The 19,862-nt window shown below is 42.6% G+C and overlaps 1 protein-coding gene across 4 annotated transcripts in view; it reads right to left on the bottom strand.

Moving 5' to 3' along the window:
• The window catches only part of RERE (arginine-glutamic acid dipeptide repeats), a 429,014-nt gene extending 416,597 nt beyond the window's left edge, over nucleotides 1–12,417 (bottom strand). For all 4 annotated transcript variants that reach the window (XM_049707765.1, XM_049707760.1, XM_004272354.4 and 1 more), the window contains exon 1: nucleotides 11,934–12,417. The gene's annotated coding sequence lies outside the window, so the exon portion shown is untranslated. The remainder of the gene's footprint in view (nucleotides 1–11,933) is intronic.
• Nucleotides 12,418–19,862: the final 7,445 nt, after the last annotated feature.

Genomic DNA, 19,862 nt, shown 5'->3' with positions numbered 1-19,862 from the left:
GAGGCCCACGTACCACAAAAACAAAAAATAAAATAAATAAAATAAAATTCTCACTAAGCTATGAAAAAGGTGCTAAGCCATTACAGATAAAATACTAAAGAAAATGCAGATGTTTTATAAAGCTAGATATCTTAAAGAATATTAATAAACTGTTTATAAAAGCATTTCTCAATATCATATTAATAGCTAAAAGATGTCTGCACAGTTTTCTAATTTATAAATGATAAGAATCAAATGTTTGGGCTTCCCTGGTGACGCAGTGGTTAAGAATCTGCCTGCCAATGCAGCGGATACAGGTTCGAGCCCTGGTCTGGGAAGATCCCACATGCCATGGAGCCACTAAGCCCGTGCACCACAACTACTGAGCCTGTGCTCTGGAGCCCGCGAGCCACAACTGCTGAGCCCCCGTGCCACAACTACCGAAGCCCGCACACCTAGAGCCCGTGCTCCGCAACAAGAGAAGCCACCGTGATGAGAAGCCTGTGCACCACAACAAAGAGTAGCCCCCCGCTCGCCACAACTAGAGAAAGCTTGCGCACAGCAACGAAGACCCAACACAGCCAAAAATAAATAAATAAATTTATTTTTTAATGTCATTATCAAGAATTTGTCCAGAAATCAGCTTCCTGAATATGTCTTGGGGTTAAGAGATTAAGCCAAATCTCCTTTATCATCAACATCAATAATATTACACAATAAAATTATTCATTCAGTCATTCAACAAGTGAATGAAAACCTACGGCGTTCCTCACATGCTAGATGCAAGGAACACTGAGCTCTGCCCTCCTGGAGTTTACCTGAACAATGTACCTGAGATTGCAAAATCTGAAGGCGCACTCCAGGTGCCTCTTTTCTAACCTCCAAGTTAATCATCCCCCATCTGTCGTCATAGTCTTGTTTCAGACTGAGCATAATATGATTAGGCGTCAGTTCTGCTCTGTTAACATAATTATATATAATCATATTCCTCAAAGATTACACTCCCATTTCCAAAATTAAAATCAGCACATTACCGAAATGCCACAGTAGCTATCATTAATGGTGGGCCACTTTTCCAAATGGCAAATCTTATTTATCACATGACATTTCTCATTAATTTCATCTCAGAGAGTAACCTTATCCTTAAATTTGAAAAATACTTTGCACCTCCCCCCAGGTCCCAGGGGCTGATCTAAAAAAAAGTCAGAATGTAGGGCTGCTAGACCTATAGCCAACTGTTTTTGGTTATTTCTCACAGGCCGTTAAACCAAGCTCACTAGAGAGCTGAAGGTGGACCAACAAGACGCGCCTCTCTCTCTCCATATCCTACCTTCCTGAACCTCTCTAAGAGGAGGGAGTATTAATCTGATGGGGTCACAGTCCACAACACTGACTGGACTTGTTTATAAATTCGAATATTAATTGCAGATTGAAAGTTACACACATATATGCTCAGGGATGGCCATCATGCTCCTGCTCGTTTCTCTCACACACGCTCTAGAAGACTAACGTTTGGGTACAGTGGCCAGCCAGAGGAGTGAGTCGGCGAGATTTAGGACGAAGGGAGGTGCCTAGGCTTTAAGTTTAAGCAATACACACCCCAACCCAGTTTATTAGACAGCTCTGTGTTGGTATTTTGGCCAAAAGCCCAATTAATAATAAAATAATACTTTGAATTTCCCACTTGCCATTATTCTACTTACATAAATCTCCTTTAGGAACATCACAAGGAAGAGGTACAGCTAAGTTATGACGTCTGATTATTCATTAACACCCCCAAACCTCACCAATACTTTCTGGTCTATGTCATTCACTTTACATTTAATCATGTACTGTTCTGTAGCATTTCCTATATTCAAGGAATAGTAAAAACTTTATGTTGCTGACTTAGAATTTATTTGAACCCTCTAGAGTTGACCCATTGCTCCTACATATCTCGTAGTTGTTGAGTGTTGCAGATAAAGAAACAGGACATAGTGGAAAGCTAGATCTATGGATGACAATGATACAGGAATAATTTTAAAAATTAGGCTAACATTGAGCACTTATTATTTACCAGAGACATTTTAAGCACTTTATATGTATTAATTACACTGGTCCTCACAACAAATTTATGAGTACTATTATTACCCCTACATTGCAGATGAGGAAACTGAGCCACAGAAAGTAAGTAACTTGCCTAAAGTCAGAGTTAATAAGCAGAAAGCTGGAAATTGAGTCTAGAGCTCTTAACTACTTTGCTACAATAGTATAATAGTTATGGGTGGACAAATACAGATTGGTAAATTTTGAGGCTCGGTGCCCAGAAGACATCCGAGGAGACAGAGGGCAACATGGGTCCAGATCTCAGAAGAGAGATCAGGGCTGTATTTATAAACTTGCAGGTTAGAAGCACTAGGTGGAATGAGGTCACTCTGGAAGACAGCGCTGAGGGAGGAGTTAATGGACAGAACCATGCGGAACACCAATATTTAAAATAAAGTTGACATTTTAAGTCAAACTGATGATGCAGTAAGCCGGTATTTTTGTATTACATACATATAAAACACACAGTAAATTATAAATCAAAATATGTAATAGGTATACCTACTCTGGGAACTAGAACTACAACGACTATGGGTTATGGAAGCACCTGCTTTCAATACACTGTTGGGCACAGCACGTTAGACGGGACACCACCCACAACACTGTTTCAACGGGAGGGAATAATCTGCTCTAAAATCTACCTTCAGAAATGACCTCCAAGGAATACAGAGTTGTGAAAAGAAAGACAGCCTAAATAGATGGCCAAATTTCAATGATTCTAAGGCACACGATGTTTCACATTTGTAAGTCAGGAGAACTGGGACAGGTCTCACATAGTTTAATTGGCAGCATTTTATTTCTTAGTGGTACATAAAATATGGTGCATCTTACTACTGATGGCATCTTAAGACACCATGAAATGTGTCTTTTAGAATACATCCCATTCTACATGTGAGCATACATACTGGTATAGTTACAGGAAAGCTTTCTGCTTACAAGGGGTTTACAATCTAATGGAAAGAACATGATTAACAATAAGATACAAATGCAAAGAATAAACATTGATACAAGATATGAAGTGATAAAATGAGTGAAAAGATTAAAGAACTGAAGATACTTAATTGCTAGGAAATATGAGTAGCCAAACCAAAACAACTTAAGGCAGTGTGTCCTAAGCACAGTTTTAACTGAAATAGATGAAATCTGATGGAACAACAACAGAAAGAAGGTAGGAAATAAATGATATCTCAACAAAGGCAGAGAGAGAAGATGAATAATGTGAGGTTATGGTCACATCTCTCTCCTCTTAGAACCAGCAACTACCTGCTAGTTAAAGTAAAGCACTGCTTGAAGATAACTAATCAAAGGGGAAGGCTTTTTTTAATCTTCTGTATCTCTCTCCTTTGAATCCCTGTGATAGCTTTTCTTCTTAATCTATTTATTTATTTATTTTTGGCTGCATTGTGTCTTCGTTGCTGCACGTGGGCTTTCTCTAGTTGCAGTGAGCGGGGGCTACTCTTCGGTGCAGTGCATGGGCTTCTCATTGCGGTGGCTTCTCTTGTTGTGGAACACGGGCTATAGGCACAAGGGCTTCAGTAGTTGTGGCGTGCGGGCTTCAGTAGTTGTGGCACGCAGGCTTAGCTGCTCCGTGGCATGTGGGATCTTCCCAGACCAGGGCTCAAACCCGTGTCCCCTGCATTGGCAGGTGTATTCTTAACCACTGAGGCACCAGGGAAGCCCCCCCTGTAGTAGTTTTAAAATCTACAAATCCTTTGATACTCCTCCCTTCAAGAGCTGCATCTTAACTCCCTTCTCTTTGCCTGTGGGCTGGACTTAGTGACCTGATTCTAACTAATGGAAGTGATGGAAGTAACAGTGTGTGACTTCTGAGACGAAGCCATAAAAAACTTCCTCCTCGCTTTCTCTCTTTCCCCTCCCTCCTCTCATTCTGGGGGAAGCCAAATGCCATGTAATGAGGTCATACAGGTAACCATATGGAAAGGTCTATGTGGCAAGCAACCAAGACTTCTTGCAGAGGCCTTTCTTCCCACAGCCCAGTGAGTGAGTCACCTGGAAGCGGAGCCTCCAGCCCCGATCAAGCCTTCAGATGATGGCAGCTCCAGCTGCATCCTAACTGCAACCTCAGGAGAGACCTCTGAGCCAGAACCACTCAACTAGGCCACTCCCAGACTACTGACCACAGAAACTGTGAGATAATGAATTTTACTGTGCTGTCACCAAGTTTTGAGGTAATCTGTTATGCTGCAATACATAACTAATACAACCCCAGAATATTTTGTGTCTCTAAAATACCTTTTTTTTAATTTTATTGAAGTATGGTTGATTTACAATGTTGTGTTAATTTCTGTTGTACAGCAAAGTGATTCCATTATACATTTATATATATTCTTTTTCACATTCTTTTCGATTATGGCTTATCACAGGATACTGAATATAGTTCCCTGTGCTATACAGTAGAACCTTGTTGTTTATCCCCTAAAACACTTACCTTTATCTTCTAACAGTTAAATGTACACCGATGGCCAGTATAGAGAAAATTTCTAGAAGGCTGCTCTCTTCATCTTTACATGCCTATAAGGCTTACTTCAGTGAACTGCATAGTTAAGTACCTGTTTTTGTTTATTATTTGTAAAAAGACTAGTGCTTATACAATTGACTGCAGTTATCCAAAAATGAAGTGATTATATCTTGAATAAGAGTATAGCTACTGGAGCAGGGTAAAAAAGAAAAATATTGATTTGACCTGATTACAAGATGGAATGAGGGATAACAGATGCAACAATCAAAAGTAACTCCAGAATGACAAATGTATAAGGTGCAAATAGTAGTTATGTTGTACCCTTGGAAAGACTAAAGTGGAAAACTTGCTTGAAGAAAAACAGTAGAGAGTGGCAAAGCACTATAACAGTAACACCCAGAACTGACTTCTTCATTATTAAGGAAAAAAGGACAAGCCACTTGATTAAGAAAGGATTAGCTTCACATGTGTTTCTCAAACTGTTCTACAGAATAGTGGTTCTCATTAAAACATCACAGGTATTCTTTGGGGAAGAGAAAAACAAACAAACAAAAACCCTCTACATACCACAGTCCTAAGTTTTTAAGGCTTTAGGGTGCTAATATGCATTATAAATTTATTTGACCTTAGAACAGTTAAAATACTTGCAGCATTTTAGTATGCCATGAATATAGTTTGGGAAACACCAAATTGGGTAAGCAGGTAGGTAGACAAGTAGATGAGGAGATTCATAGGAAATAAAACAAGACAAATGCAAAAAAATGACCTCACCTAAAAAAGAGAACATAACTGACTACCACTGATGATTATGTACAGTTTCTTAAAGGAAAATAAACTTAGATAAGCTATCAAAAGCAACAACAGCTGCACCAGATGTCAGGGAAAATGAAGATGGAAAAAACGTGATAGGATAGAAAAGAAGAAAATAAATTTCCTTTCCATAGGCCATGGCTCAGAATGCCTTCCATCCCCTCAGCTCCTACTGTGCACCTCATGAGAGCTGGTGTGAGCACCCCGCCATCTAGAAGGTAGGCAGGTAGCTTAAGAGGCGGTCTGATCCCAAACCCTTTACCAACAGTGATGATAACTAACAACCTATCAGATCTTCTTTCTTGGGAAATGTTAAATATATTAAGAGTCCTGGGCTTCCCTTGAGGCGCAGTGGTTGAGAGTCCGCCTGCCGATGCAGGGTACGCGGGTTCGTGCCCGGGTCCGGGAAGATCCCACATGCCGCGGAGCGGCTGGGCCCGTGAGCCATGGCCGCTGAGCCTGCGCGTCTGGAGCCTGTGCTCCGCAACAGGAGAGGCCACAACAGTGAGAGGCCCGTGTACCAAAAAAAAAAAAAGTGTCCTTAGTGGAAGTGGAAGCAGAGGGACAAAGACACGAAGAAACCAGAGATAAAGCAGTTGAGTGAAGAGTAGAAGATTAGGTGGGCAAGCTCTGGCTGTTTAGTGCCTTGTGCAGGAAAAGAACACCTTTCTTCAATAAGAAATTTAAGTTATTATTGTTCAACCTGAACAACCTTATGTGATGGCCCTGCCAGAGACAGCAGGATCTCAGCCAGGTGATGCCCCTTCAGTCACATTCAATGACCCACCCAGAAAGGGAGAGGGAAGGGAAAGAGGAGTGAATGGGCAGGAGGAACACAGGCTCTGCCTTTAATAAGGAGCATCTAGTTTATTTTTTCTTAATTTTTTCTCTTTTTTTAAATGTATTTATTTTTATTTATTTATTGGTTTTGGCTGCATTGGGTTTCGTTGCTGCGCACGGGCTTTCTCCAGTTGCAGCAAGCGGGGGCCACTTCTTCCCTGCGGTGCACAGGTTTCTCATTGCGGTGGCCTCTCCTGCTGCAGAGCGTGGGCTCTAGGCGTGCAGGCTTCAGCAGTTGCAGCACGAGGGCTCAGCAGTTGTGGCTCGCAGGCTTAGTTGCTCTGTGGCATGCGGAATCTTCCTGGACCAGAGATCGAACCAGTGTCCCCTGCATTGGCAGGTGGACTCCAAACCACTGTGCCACCAGGGAAGTCCCAGAAGCATCTAGTTTAAATCCACCTGAGTGATGTTTTCATACACCAAATATGTTTTCAAATCAGTGGCCAGAGTCTACCCACCCCATGAGGAATCAAGCCAAGCTCTTCTAGCGTCGATACACTTCCCCAGAGTAGCCAGGTTCTGCCCAGGAAGGGAGAGGTTTCCAGAGCCTCCCAGGCAGCTTCTCTGAATTCATACATGCAGACACATGCCCACACTCCAGCTGGCTCACCCTCCTCAGTTGTGTTCACGCCACACACTAAGTGCCACGGCAACTCCACCCGCCTCCTGCTCCCCACCCCCCAAAGAAGTCAGGGCATCAGGAATCAGACCTCTGGGAGCCAGTGGACACCTGTAGGTGTCTCTGCTGAGCGTGGCCGTGGCCATGGCCATGGGTGCTGGAATGGGTCTCTGCAGGAGGGGCTCTCCTGTGCTGCTCCAACACTCTGCCTAGAGATGTTGCACGGCCATGCTTGCTCACGAGTTCTCCTTAAGGTTAGTCCAGGCCCACAGCGCAAACACTGTGCCCTTATGAATGGTGTCCTTATGCTACACACAGTCTGGACATCCATACACTGCCCCGGCGCTAGGGTATACGGTAACAAACGCTTCCCACTGAGGCGGCAACGCGGTAATCGGGTCACTAAAGCTGGGCAGCGTCCATACCCCTAACAGCATTCTGGCATCCACAAGACCCGTCTGAACCTGTGGTGCTTCCATGAGGCCTCTCGAAGTTTAAATTTCTGTTCCACTTTTTCCCAATATGTGAGAATGACTTGGAAGACTCTCTGCTCCTCGTACAAAACCCTCACAAGTCACATGTATATAACTAGTTTAAAATCAGGATATGACCCGTAGCCTCAACTTCTGTTGCAAAAGCCCAAGACAAATAGGCTGTAAGAATTCCTCAAATACCAAGTGATCTATGAATTAGAAGTCTTATCATTTTGTAACGTAACCACATAAAGAAATAGTCCACAGTTAAGTATGTTGCTGACATACTGGCAAATTTTACCAAATAAAAACAACAATTTTACACTAGCACAAACAGGTCACCTTACCAAAAAACCTCATACAGTATTAGCAGTCCTACTGACCTTGTTACCTAACGTACAGACACATATTACATCTTGCATTGCTTGCCAAACCAACAAGTTATACAAATCACAATTCCAAACAAAATCCAATCTAGAAAATAGATTTCGTATTTCAGCATATTTGAGTTATTTGTGGTCAAATGTTCACTAAAATGTCTTAAGCAATCCTAACCATTTTCTCCTCATTATTTAAAAAACACTAGCACTCTCTTAGACAAGAAACTAAGCACAAGCCAACAGGCTCACCAAAATCACACTTAGGACAAGTAGAGCTACAAATCTGGAATAATTACCAAGATATTAATTATTAACAATTACTTAACTATGATTTAAGAGAAATTCTTGGTTGTTGAAAAACCCTACAACGAACTAGAGCACATTATCAGAAACTGATTATCTCAGACAATAGTGTATTGTTTCAGGGTGTGTGTGTGTGTGTGTAATGAAGTTCACAGCTGTGCTACACTAATGACTCAAACACCTGAATTCTCTGCCATCTTAACCTTTAAATCAACTACAAAAGAAGCTGCCAAAAGCAGTTAGGAGAAAACCACAAAATTCCCCAAAGAACTTGGTATATACGACTGATTTTACTACGTAAATTTTCATTACTGAGATTTGAACAAGATGTTAGAGAGTCAAAACTAATTTTAAAAGCAAGGGGTGCTTACTAAATCCATAATAATATTCAACATACACTGGTTTTTAGAAGGGCACAAGCCATATTCGTGTGTGTGTGTTTACAGCACCTGGCATATTTCTGTTCAATATTACATATAATTGTTGCAGGACCTGACAATGATTACTGTCTCACTTTTTAAAAACTTTGACTAACCATTAAGTCAAAGTTGAAAAAGTAACTGGTGCATTTATTTCTTGATTTAGGTTACCTTCTTGTTGTGAATTGGTTCTCAGTTATTCTAGTTACCTTGTAACAAAACATTGGCAGAGACTATAGGGGATTGAAATTACCTGACTCTACTCTTGCTGAATAAATAATACATTTGACCTGTTCACATTTCATTGTAAAAGATCCACAGCTTTAGAGATTACACTCTAAGCTTTGAAAGCAAAGTGAATCAGAAATCACATTCCTAAGAGCAGCCAGTCTGGAACAGAAGATGTTTATTCTACACTGAATCCCCCTTGCCACTGCAAACCTCTCTAACAGTTCATTACGCTTAAAACAGTTGAGATGGGTAGGACGTATTATAATAAGAATTCTTCAAGGTATTTATCAAGCAGATTACCTCTGAAACTACAGCTTGGCTTAGAAGCCTTTGAGCAGAAATTTGGCCTTCTGTGTTAATCTGTACATACTCATTTCGCATCTTCTCTTGACTCTTATTTTTTTTTACTCTAGTCCATAGAACAATTTATCCTATCAGACTTAATTTTGTTTATATGACTCTTGGAAACACTACTGCAGTGCAGCACTATTACATATGCAAAACTGCTGATTTCAGTGAGCTCCTCTCCTACCCCTCCATCCCCCACCCCTCCCACCCCCATTAAATCTTGGGGGAAAAGTGCTGGGTCCAGTGCTGGGATTTTTCTTTTCTATAGGGTAGGTCTACTTCACTTTTTACTAATGATACCGAAAACTTTTTAAAGACTGCTAGTGTGGGGCTTCCCTGGTGGTCCACTGGCTAATACTCCCGAGTTCCCAGTGCTGTGGGCCTGGGTTCAATCCCTGGTCAGGGAACTAGATCCCACATGCTACAACTAAAGATCCTGCATGCTGCAACTAAGATCCGGCGCAGCCAAATAAATAAATAAAAAGACTGCTAGAGTATGTAGAGTTTCAGACACCAAGAACACAAATAAGCCCCCTTACCTTTTTTAATATTTCAAGGCAAACTGTATTTCTCATAAAAGAGAGTCCTTGGAAGTCACAATGTATAAATACTTCTAATAACAGAACAAATTAATGTCAAGACAGCCAGTAATGTAAAAAGCCTCAGTGCAGCCGTGCCTGTCAAAGAGCATCTGTGTTAGTAGCTCAGGGAAGAGGCATGTGCAGGAAAGCACTACAACGGTGTTCAAAAGAAAATCATTAGGCCTCAGAGGTTAATCCCCTCCCCCATCCTCTTCGTCCGGATCCTTCAAGGCAATTAACCAGTAGAAGGCGCTACTCTGCAACCCACAATATTCACACCAACCTGCATCCTTGGCCCAGAGCTGGGTCTAACCCAGGTGTACTCTTCTCAGCCTATTCCCTGTCCAGCGTTCCAGGAAGCCTCTACATTAGCCCCAAAAGCAGAAAACCAGATCTTTTCTTATAACCCCGATTTTTAAAACAATACAAAACAAAACACAGAGAGCTCAACAGCCAGTATACCTGTCTTATCAAACCTACAGACCACCACCAATATGTCAAAACATAAACACACACACTTTGCTAACTATTAATCTCAAATACAATCTTTATAATCTTAACTGAGACAATCTACTTTTACCTAGAAAAGACGACCCTGGTCACATTCACTACAGTTACAGTCAACTAAACAAATCACTGTCTCCAACAAAGTCAGGGGCAATGAGGAATACGAAAGCTGACTATAAGGCCACGACATATAACGAGGGATTTTATCTTCACATGCACAAAAAAGAAAGAACAGTAGAAACCAGGGCTGCAAAGGCAAGAAGGGATGATGGAAAAGAGCAGTCTCTGAACATGTTTTTGAGTGTCCTTTAGTTTCTGACGTACTCTTCTGCCTCTCAACAAGGTTGCAAAAAAGGCCAGACAGAAGATGGGTGAAGAAAATTGAAGAAGAAAAGCACCCACCCTTCCTCCATCTCCTCTCCCCTCTCCCAAAAAGAGCTGTGTTTGTCTGTGCAAACCTAGTCCCAAATATGGGAGAGAGAGAATGAATGTGTGTATGGAAGAACAATGAGCCCTCTGCCTGGTATTTTGTGTGTGTGTGTGTGTGTATGTGTGTGTGTGTGTGTATGTGTGTGTGTGTGTGTGTGTGTGTGTCTGCCTCTGCCTTTTTTCCCTTCGACCTCAACAAGGAGAGCTGGAGGCCAGCTTCCCATCCAGCCTAGGCCATCGAAATCCAAACTGGTTCATAATTTACGGTGGAATTAACTCAGCAAGCAAATAGAGGAAAGGAAATAGCTACCCAAAGATGATTTTACTATTGTATAAATCCATCCTCTCTCCCCTCCCCCAACAGACTGAGACTACAGAAACCAGTGTACACCAGACAAAAAGGTCTCTCTTTAAACGGAAAGCAATTATGGAAACTGCTTCAAATCTAAACATAGGACGTGTTAATTTGTGTTACATTAAAATGTTTGTTGTGCAATTCACCGAGTTACCCTTTTACTAGTTATCTTTTTTGTGTTTAAAAAATTGCTTTGGAGAAAACTATTTCAGGATTCATACAAAACTACTTTCTAAATGTACCTTAAAATAGCAACACATACTGAAACATTTAAAGCACCCATTTTCTCAAGGACACATTTTGCTTAAATCAATGTTTGAAGTCTGTAATCCAGAAAAAACTGTAAGCAAACCTTCGAAAAGAGGCAGAGGAAAATGACAATTCAACAATGAATCATTTTGTTTTCCTTTCAACAACTTCTCAAGCAACCAGTTTCAAAGGAAACCTGCAATACTTTCTCCCTCCCAACACATGATCTATGTAAAACTACTTTTTCTTCTTTCCAAAACCCTAAAAAATATACTACTACTAATAAAAATAAAAGCCACTCTCCTTCAGAGAGCTGAACTAAAACATGATAGTAAGAATCCTCTGCTGCCGCAAGTGATTTTTGGTTTTAAAATTCAAGAACCACACAGAGCAAAGGACTAGAGATTTCGAACACAAAGAGAGTATCTTCCCCTAACGTGAAAATGAGACTTTAAGAAAAGTCCAACCCCCAAGACCCCCAAATCCACAAACATTCAAGAAATTCAGTTTCTGTCCTGGACTTCTCCCTCCGCGCCTCCCCGCCCCCCGCCCCCCAGTTCAGCCCATGGTTTAGTCACATGAAACAGTTTAACCTCAGACAAGTCAAACCAGAGCAGGACTAAGCAGCAATGAAAGAGCAGGGGTCAGCGGGCGAGAGGGACAGCTACCTGGCCCGCACAGGGCCAAGCGGCCCCGGCCCTTTATTCCCGCCCGCCCCGGCCGTGCGCGGCCCCCACCCGGGACCCGGGCTTCCATGCCGAGCCCTCGGCCCGCCCCACGCCCGCGCCCAGGACGAGGGGCCACAACAGCGGGTAGACGCCGCGCGCGGGCAACTTGGAGACTTACCTCCCCCGAACGCGCTACACCATCAACGGAGGTGTGTTCGAACGGCTCCTGGGAAAGTGGGGGGACGGGGCGGGAGGCCCGCGGGGCTGGGGCCGCCGGGCTCGGGCCGAGGGCTGGCCGGCCGCGGGGACAGAGCCGGGGGCTGCGTGGGCTTCTCTCCCGTGACCTTTCGTGCGGGCTCCACCAGGCTCCGCGCTCGGCCAGTCCTTCAGGAACGGGAGCCAAGGCTCATGTCTGGTTTTGTTTTTCTGAGGGCGAGGGGGCTCCCGGAGGATGATGGTGTATTTTTTTTTCCCCCTCAAGTAGGAGAGAAAACGAGGCAGAGACAATGTGGGAGACGAGCGAGGGGAGAGAAGCGCGGAGGCGGGGGCGAGACCCGAGCCGGGCGAGCGTTTCGGGCGTGCGGGAGGAAGAGGAGGCTACGAGCGCGGGGAACGGCTCGCGAGCGTTTGTAGGAGCGGCGGCGCCTCGGCTATGGTGGCCGAGCCGCGGCGGGGCTGCTGTACCGACCCACCGCCCACTCCGCGCTCGGGCCCGGCCCACCTCGCAGTATCGCGCCTCACCATTGGCGAGGCCCGGCGTGACGCATGAGGAGGCCGGGCCAATGGGAGGCGGAGGGCGGGCGAAGGGGCAGGACTTCTTTGAGACTGAGCTCGCTCGCTCTCCCTCTTTCTCTCTCTCTCTCTTTTTTTTTTTTTTTTTTTTTTTCTTCCCTCTTTCTAATAAAATGAGCAGAAAAGAAGGAGGGGAGCGGCAGAGCTCTGGCTCCGCGGCGGCCCGGCTTGAGCGCGCGCTCCAGGAGGTGGCCTGGCGGTGGGCTGGGTTCCCCGCCGGCCGTGTCTTTGTGCGGGTCCCGGGCCGCGGCGCGCAGCGGGCAGGTCCCAGGGGCGGGATTGGCTGGAGCCCAGTGCTCCTGTTATTACCAGGGTCACGGTTTGCCTTTTCAGATGCGGATTCATATCCCTGGGGGGACCTGGAGTGGGTTCGAACGATTCGCTCAAAGACTCGAAATTCTGATGCATATTAACGTCTTCAAAATAAGTCTATGGTAAAGATTAAATAGAAAAAGAAAATAGAAATTGGTAGGGGCTTCCCTGGTGGCGCGGTGGTTAAGAATCCGCCTACCAATGCAAGGGGACGTGGGTTTTAGCCCTGGTCTAGGAAGAGCCCGCATGCCGGGGAACAGCTAATCCTGTGTGCCACGACTACTGAGCCTGCGCTCCAAAGCCCGCAGGCCACAGCTACTGAGACCACGTGCCACAACTACTGAAGCCCAAGTGTCTAGAGCCCATACTCCTCAACAAGAGAAGCCACGGCAATGAGAAACCCTCGCACCGCAATGAAGAGTAGCCCCACTCACCACAACTAGAGAAAGCCTGCGGGCAGCAATGAAAACCTAAGCCAAAAATAAATAAAATAAATAAATTTATTTAAAGAAAAAAAGAAATTGGTAGATTGCACTGCTTATTTGAAAAAAAGTATAAAGATGAAAAGCCTGAAAATTCTCATCAAGGAATAAAGAAGGAACACAGACACACAGAGGATTTCGGAAAGAGCGGCGTGTATAAAACTCTATGCCGTAAGTTTGAAAAAAAAAAATCCAAGTATCACCTTTTCTGTGAAAAACATTGTATTGTGTCCCACTTTCCCAAAAACTGATAATCACAGGGTCTACAATGCTATAAGGGGAGTGAGGGGCAGGACAAATGCTCATATTCTATTTAACATAATTTATAGGATTGAAGGGTTTGGAATTTTTAATTATGATTAGCAGTTTTTGAAATGCATATCATGCTTATTGAGTTCTTTCACAGACCCTGGCATGAATCCAGGGTGAATCATCAACCTATTGTTAGTTTGTTAATACACTATAAATGCTTATTGGAGTCCTTGTATCATACACTCTTCCTGAAGGAGTTCAGATCTGTATATAATAGAATAATTAAGGGATAGAACATAGTGCAAAATAATTCACTCATCTATTTCAAATGAAGTGATAATTTTCTCTTTGCAATATCTATTCAGATTGCAGTTTCCCACATCCAACAGTTTAAAAAATGATAGGGGGCTTCCCTGGTGGCACAGTGGTTGAGAATCCACCTGCCAATGCACGGAACATGGGTTCGAGCCCTGGCGCGGGAAGATCCCACATGCCACGGAGCAACTAAGCCCGTGCACCACAACTACTGAGCCTGTGCTCTAGAGCCCATGAGCCACAACTACTGAGCCTGCATGTCACAACTACTGAAGCCCACACGCCTAGAGCCCGTGCTCGGCAACGAGAAGCCACCGCGATGAGAAACCCGCGCACCGCATTGAAAAGTAGCCCCCGCCCGCCGCAACTAGAGAAAGCCTGAGCGCAGCAACTAAGACCCAAGGCAGCCAAACATTTTTTAAAATTAATAAAAATTAATTACTTTTTATTAATTATTTTTTTTTAATTTTTGGCTGTGTTGGGTCTTCGTTTCTGTGCGAGGGTTTTCTCTAGTTGCGGCAAGCGGGGGCCACTCTTCATCGCGGTGCGCGGGCCTCTCACTGTTGTGGTCTCTCCCGTTGCGGAGCACAGGCTGCAGACGCCCAGGCTCAGTAGTTGTGGCTCACGGGCCTAGTTGCTCCACGGCATGTGGGATCTTCCCAGACCAGGGTTCGAACCCGTGTCCCCTGCATTGGCAGGCAGACTCTCAACCATTGCGCCACCAGGGAAGCCCTAATTAATTGATTTTTTTTAAATGATAGGACTAGTAGATATTATTGGACTGTGACCCAAGGGATCTAAAATCAAATGGGTCTTTGCCATTACCTTTCTGAGTAACTTTCAGCAGGAAAAATCCTGTCTGCTGCAATTCCTTCAGCTATGAAATGGGAAAACTAGTTAGTACCGCCTTATCTATCTAATATGTGAGAACTGAATTTTACAGCATAATAAATTCAGTAAACGGTTCTCAGATGGAACTATTCCACATCAGTTTGGAAATAATGAAGGGTAAAGTGCATTAGTTAGATGGCTTCAGTTTCCATCAAAATCTGCATTTCCAGGAGTACTATTTCCAAGAAAGGTTCAGCTCCATGGTGGAGGAATGGACGACGGTTCCAAGGTGATGCCCGTGGATCCTGCAGTGCCATTCAGCAGGGAAGAGAAAGGTTCTCAAGATCAGGAAACTATATTTACCTAGTATTAGGGACTGACATCCTTTTCATTTAGTTTTTTTTTAATGTAGATTTAGAAGTCTCAAAATTCCACATCGTTATAAAGCATAATATTATGGTATTGGGCCAAAAATTAGCAAACTAGACCTTTTTAACTATAACAATCACATGCAAGAATTGTAGTCCAACTATAAAGCCAGAGAATACAGGCTTTCTTCCAAGGAACTAAGAGACTGATAAGGTAATAACAATACACTGTAACAAGAACAATGATTAAACCATTGATTGAAAGGTTATTATGTTCCAAGTGCCAGGCAAAGCATGTTGCTTTCTCAGCCCACTTAGTCCTGACAGCAGCCCATGATGTGTATTATTATTATCTCCATTTTAAAGGTCAAGAAACTGGGGCTTAGAGAAGTTAAACAACTTGCTCAAGGTGAAAGAGTTCAAATATCCAGTGGGATTTTTTCCCATTATGAAATTAGAGAAAGTTTCATTATTTTCTTTTTAGCAAGCTTTAGAATATGGAGAACACTTATCTGAATCTGAAAACATCAGGAAGGACTTTCGTTAGTTTTATATATCTTAATACAGGTAGAAGCAATTTAATTTGTATATAGAAGTCACATCAGAGATGTAATACCATTATTTAAAAGAAGCCAGGAGATGGGCTTCCCTGGTGGCGCAGAGGTTGAGAGTTCGCCTGCCGATGCAGGGGACACGGGTTCGTGCCCCGGTCCCAGAAGATCCCACATGTCGCGGAGTGGCTGGGCCCGTGAGCCATGGCCACTGGGTCTGCGCATCTGGAGCCTGTGCTCTGCAACGGGAGAGGCCACAACAGTGAGAGGCCCGTGTACCGCAAAAAAAAAAAAAAAAAAAAAAGAAGCCGGGAGAAAAAAAGAAAGGATTATTTATTTATTTATTTATTTATTTTTTGAAAGGATTATTTAATAAATGATGTTGGGTAATCAGATAGCTATATGGGAAAACAAAAGCAACACAGAAAAACAAAACATTTTTAACTAGATTCCTATTATTCCTAAACCCCTTCTCCCAAATTATAAATGGATTTTTTTAATGTAAAAATTGAAGCCAGTAAACCATTATTTCTTAGGTTGAGTTTAGTGGTTATTTTATTATTGTCCTCTATAACCCACATATAGGTTATGTTTATTCTTTTGTATATGTCGGCTATTTTATTATTTTTAAAAAATGAAACAATAAAAGTATTAGAAGAATACTAAAACTTTTTCAAATCATGGATTGAGGAAGTTTTTTCTAAGCATGACAGGAAGCCCAGAGGTCATAAAGGAAGAATACCAATAAATTTTGCTGCATGAATATTTCATATCACTATAAAGCATAAAAAACACCATAGCAGCTCAAGAAACAAGCAAACGGAGGGAAAATATTTTCAACACCTATAATAAAGGGCTGACTTCCTTAATACAAAGGCTCCTACAAATCTGTCGTCGGAAAAAAAAATCAATGGAAAAACAGACAAATATATGAACCAAAAAGTCTCAGAAAAAAATGTGTTCAATAAACATATACTCATAATGAAATAAATGCAAATTAAAATCACCTCAGGAATTTTTTTTTCCAAAAGTATTGATGAGAATATGGGAAAACAGGCACTCTGCTGCACTGTTGGTAAAAATGTAATCGTTCCATTTTTTAGAACAGTTTGGCACGATCTGTGAAAATGTTAAATACCCATACCCTCTGACCCAGCGACTCTGCCTCTAGAAAGCCATTCTACAAATAATCTTGCACAAGTGTACAAAAATATATACAAAAAGGCTTGCAAGAAAAAAAAACTTCTAACATGATTTATTATAGTGAAAACCTGGGAAAAGCCAAACATCCATCAACAAAAAATGTTTAAATAAGCTATGGTACAAACATACAACGGAATACTTTACAAGTTTCAAGAAGAATGCGGTAAATCTGAATTGATAATGAATGGTAGCTGGGATTCAGAGTTAAATGAAAAAAGCCAGTCACAGAACAATTATGTAAAGTATAATTCCATTTGTATTTTTAAAAAGGACAAATTTGTATCTGCTTCAAAACGTCTAGAAACTTATCCACCAGGCGTGGAACAGAAAACAAGGAGGGAACAGGAGACTGGCTTTTGACTTCATTCAACTCTGTTCTTTTAAATTTTTTTTCTGTTCGTATCAAGCATGTATAATTTTTATCATTAAAAAAAAATTCAAATTCTTTGAACGTATGGCCAGTAACTGGCCTTCATAATTCATCAGAAGTACTCATGCCTTAGAACAAGTAAATTATTTTCCCCTGAAATGCCTTAAGCGAAACTATGGTACGTTATCAAGCTTGGTAACAGACGGAAGCTTGTTTCTAGGCATTTTCTTTGAATTTGCCTTCCAAGTTTATGTAGTGCAAATACCAGCCAATAATGAGCTTCACCCCACCCACCACTGCACCTTTCGATCTAGCCACCAGCAGTGCTGGCTACTTACTCCCCACAGCAGCCCCTCTTTCTGCAGGCGCTCAGCACTCACGTACCCACAGTGGGTTTATACTTAGCCTTCTTCCTCAGGCCGAATAAGTAAGCCGTAGTAGCCTTTGAAAATCCCTGCACTGAATTGGAATGGAGCAGTGGGTGAGTATTGGGGGCTTACTGCAAATTGCAGGAGGCATATGTCATGCATGCAAACACATGCAAAAGGGAAACAGCCTTTCCCCCACCCCCAAAAAAGGATCAAAATCGGAAACCTTCTTCCTTTGTTTGGACATGCCTAATTGTGGACAGCAATTAAGGTTCTCAATTCAACCCCAGACTAGATGAATTTTCTTTCAGCCAGAGTAGAAGCGGGTCTGTTGACCAGTGGAGCGTTCTCTCCTCTGAGTCACGCTTAGCCAGCCAGTGTCACAGTGTGCTGTCCGAGGGCACAAGGGTGCCTTTTGGATGAGATCTAAACCCCAAATCTGACTTCTGACCACTTGCGGTGATTGAAAAGTCGCACAGAGCTTTGTGAAAGAATGAAGGGGAGGAGATGCTGATTTTCATTGTCTTGGCCTAATTCCAAGTTTGATCATTAGCTGTCTCCTCCTTTGTCTCCCTGCCATCTCAGTGAGACGTGCCATTCCACACTTCCTGCTATAAACAGCTGTCCACTGTTAACTGAGCGAGCCAAAAAGCTAGCAAATTCCACCCTGGGGAAAACTGAATTTCAAGATTAACATATCCTCAGCATCCATTGGTAAATTACTTAGGTTTACCTTGGAGGGAAGGTGTAGTTTTCTGGGGAGAATAAGGGCATAATAATGGAGAGTTGAAAATTATCCGCAAACCCTATTTTGTCTAAATGGTAAACAAAGAAGGCTGGCGTGGATCACAAAGGGGCCCTCAGAAGGAGGAGTCCAAAGAAAATATATTTTAGATTCTACTGTATTATTTGGGGGACCCAGAATTCAATCTTACAACATTGATGTGGCAGGTGCTATATGCCACCAAAATTCATTTTTTCAATCCAAGGCATATACTCATACAGAGAAAACAGGCAAGTAACTCATAACCCAGAAGAAACAGCAAAATTCACCCTCTGTCATCCAGCTTTGGTGTCTAAGTTGGACATGTCTGGGGCACTCATTTTAATGCCTCTCTCCCTTCAACACTTAAAGCATCTATATTTCAAAATATCTACATTCCTGGCCCTCTCAACCCCAAATTGCCTCCTTCTAATACTCCAACTTCCAGATAAATTCTTCTATGTTTACTTTTTCCATCTTAAAAAGAGCATTTTAACTTGGAAGCATTCAGGATGTCCTTCAATAAGCGAATGAATAAACGGGTACATCCATTCAATGGAATATTATTCAGCAGTAAAAAGAAATAGGCTATCAAGCTACAAAAAGGCATGGGGGAACCTTAAAGGCATTACTAAGTGAAAGAAACCAATCTCAAAAAAGGCTACATACACAGTTTAATTCCAACCATATGACATTCTGCAAAAGGCAAAACTATGCTGAAAAAGACGTTCTGGAAAAGGAAGTAGAGAGATCAGTGGTTGCCAGGGATGGAGGAGGGAGGGATGGATCGGTGGAATACAGGGGACTTTTAGGACAGTAAAAACTATTCTGTAAAGTACTATAAGGGTGGATACAAACCCACAGAATATGCAACACAGAGTGAACTCAGTTGTAAACTATGAACTTTAGTTAATAATAATGTATCAATAGTGGTTCATCATTGTAACAAATGGACCACACTAATGCAAGATGTTAATAACAGGGGAAACGGGTGGGAGTGAAAGGGTATGTATATAGGAGCTTTGTACTTTCTGCTCAATTTTGCTGTGAGCCTAAAACTGCTCTAAAAACTAAAGTCTATTAATTTTTTTTAAAAGAGCGTTTTAGTTCTGTTCTTTGTGTTGCAAAGAATGGAGACTCACTCAGCATCTCAAGGAACTGGGGATTTACGTGCAGATGTTCCCATACGGAAGCCCGGGCAAAGCTGAACCATGTGACATCAGGAAAAGGAGGGACTAGAAGCAGGGCCACAGGAAGGTCAGGACCCCCAGCTCTCTCCACCGTTAGCATCACTGGCCCACTATTCTCATCTTTCCCACCAGCTGACCTCCTCACCCTCCACGGTTTAGCTTTTCTTCACTTCAAAGAGTCTGCTCTCCCTCGTAATTGCTGCTTTCATGGGGCCTCTCCCAGATTCTCGAGTTTTTCTGGAACTTATGACTTATCAGCTACAGCTGCTTCTGCCGGCTGCCTCACAACTTTAGTATTTCCTACTTAAAA

The sequence above is a fragment of the Orcinus orca genome, chromosome 1 (genome assembly GCF_937001465.1).
Source record: "Orcinus orca chromosome 1, mOrcOrc1.1, whole genome shotgun sequence".
Classification (NCBI taxonomy): Eukaryota; Metazoa; Chordata; class Mammalia; order Artiodactyla; family Delphinidae; genus Orcinus; species Orcinus orca.
Note: the sequence above shows the minus strand (reverse complement) of the source record. Positions and strands in the feature narration are given on the sequence as shown.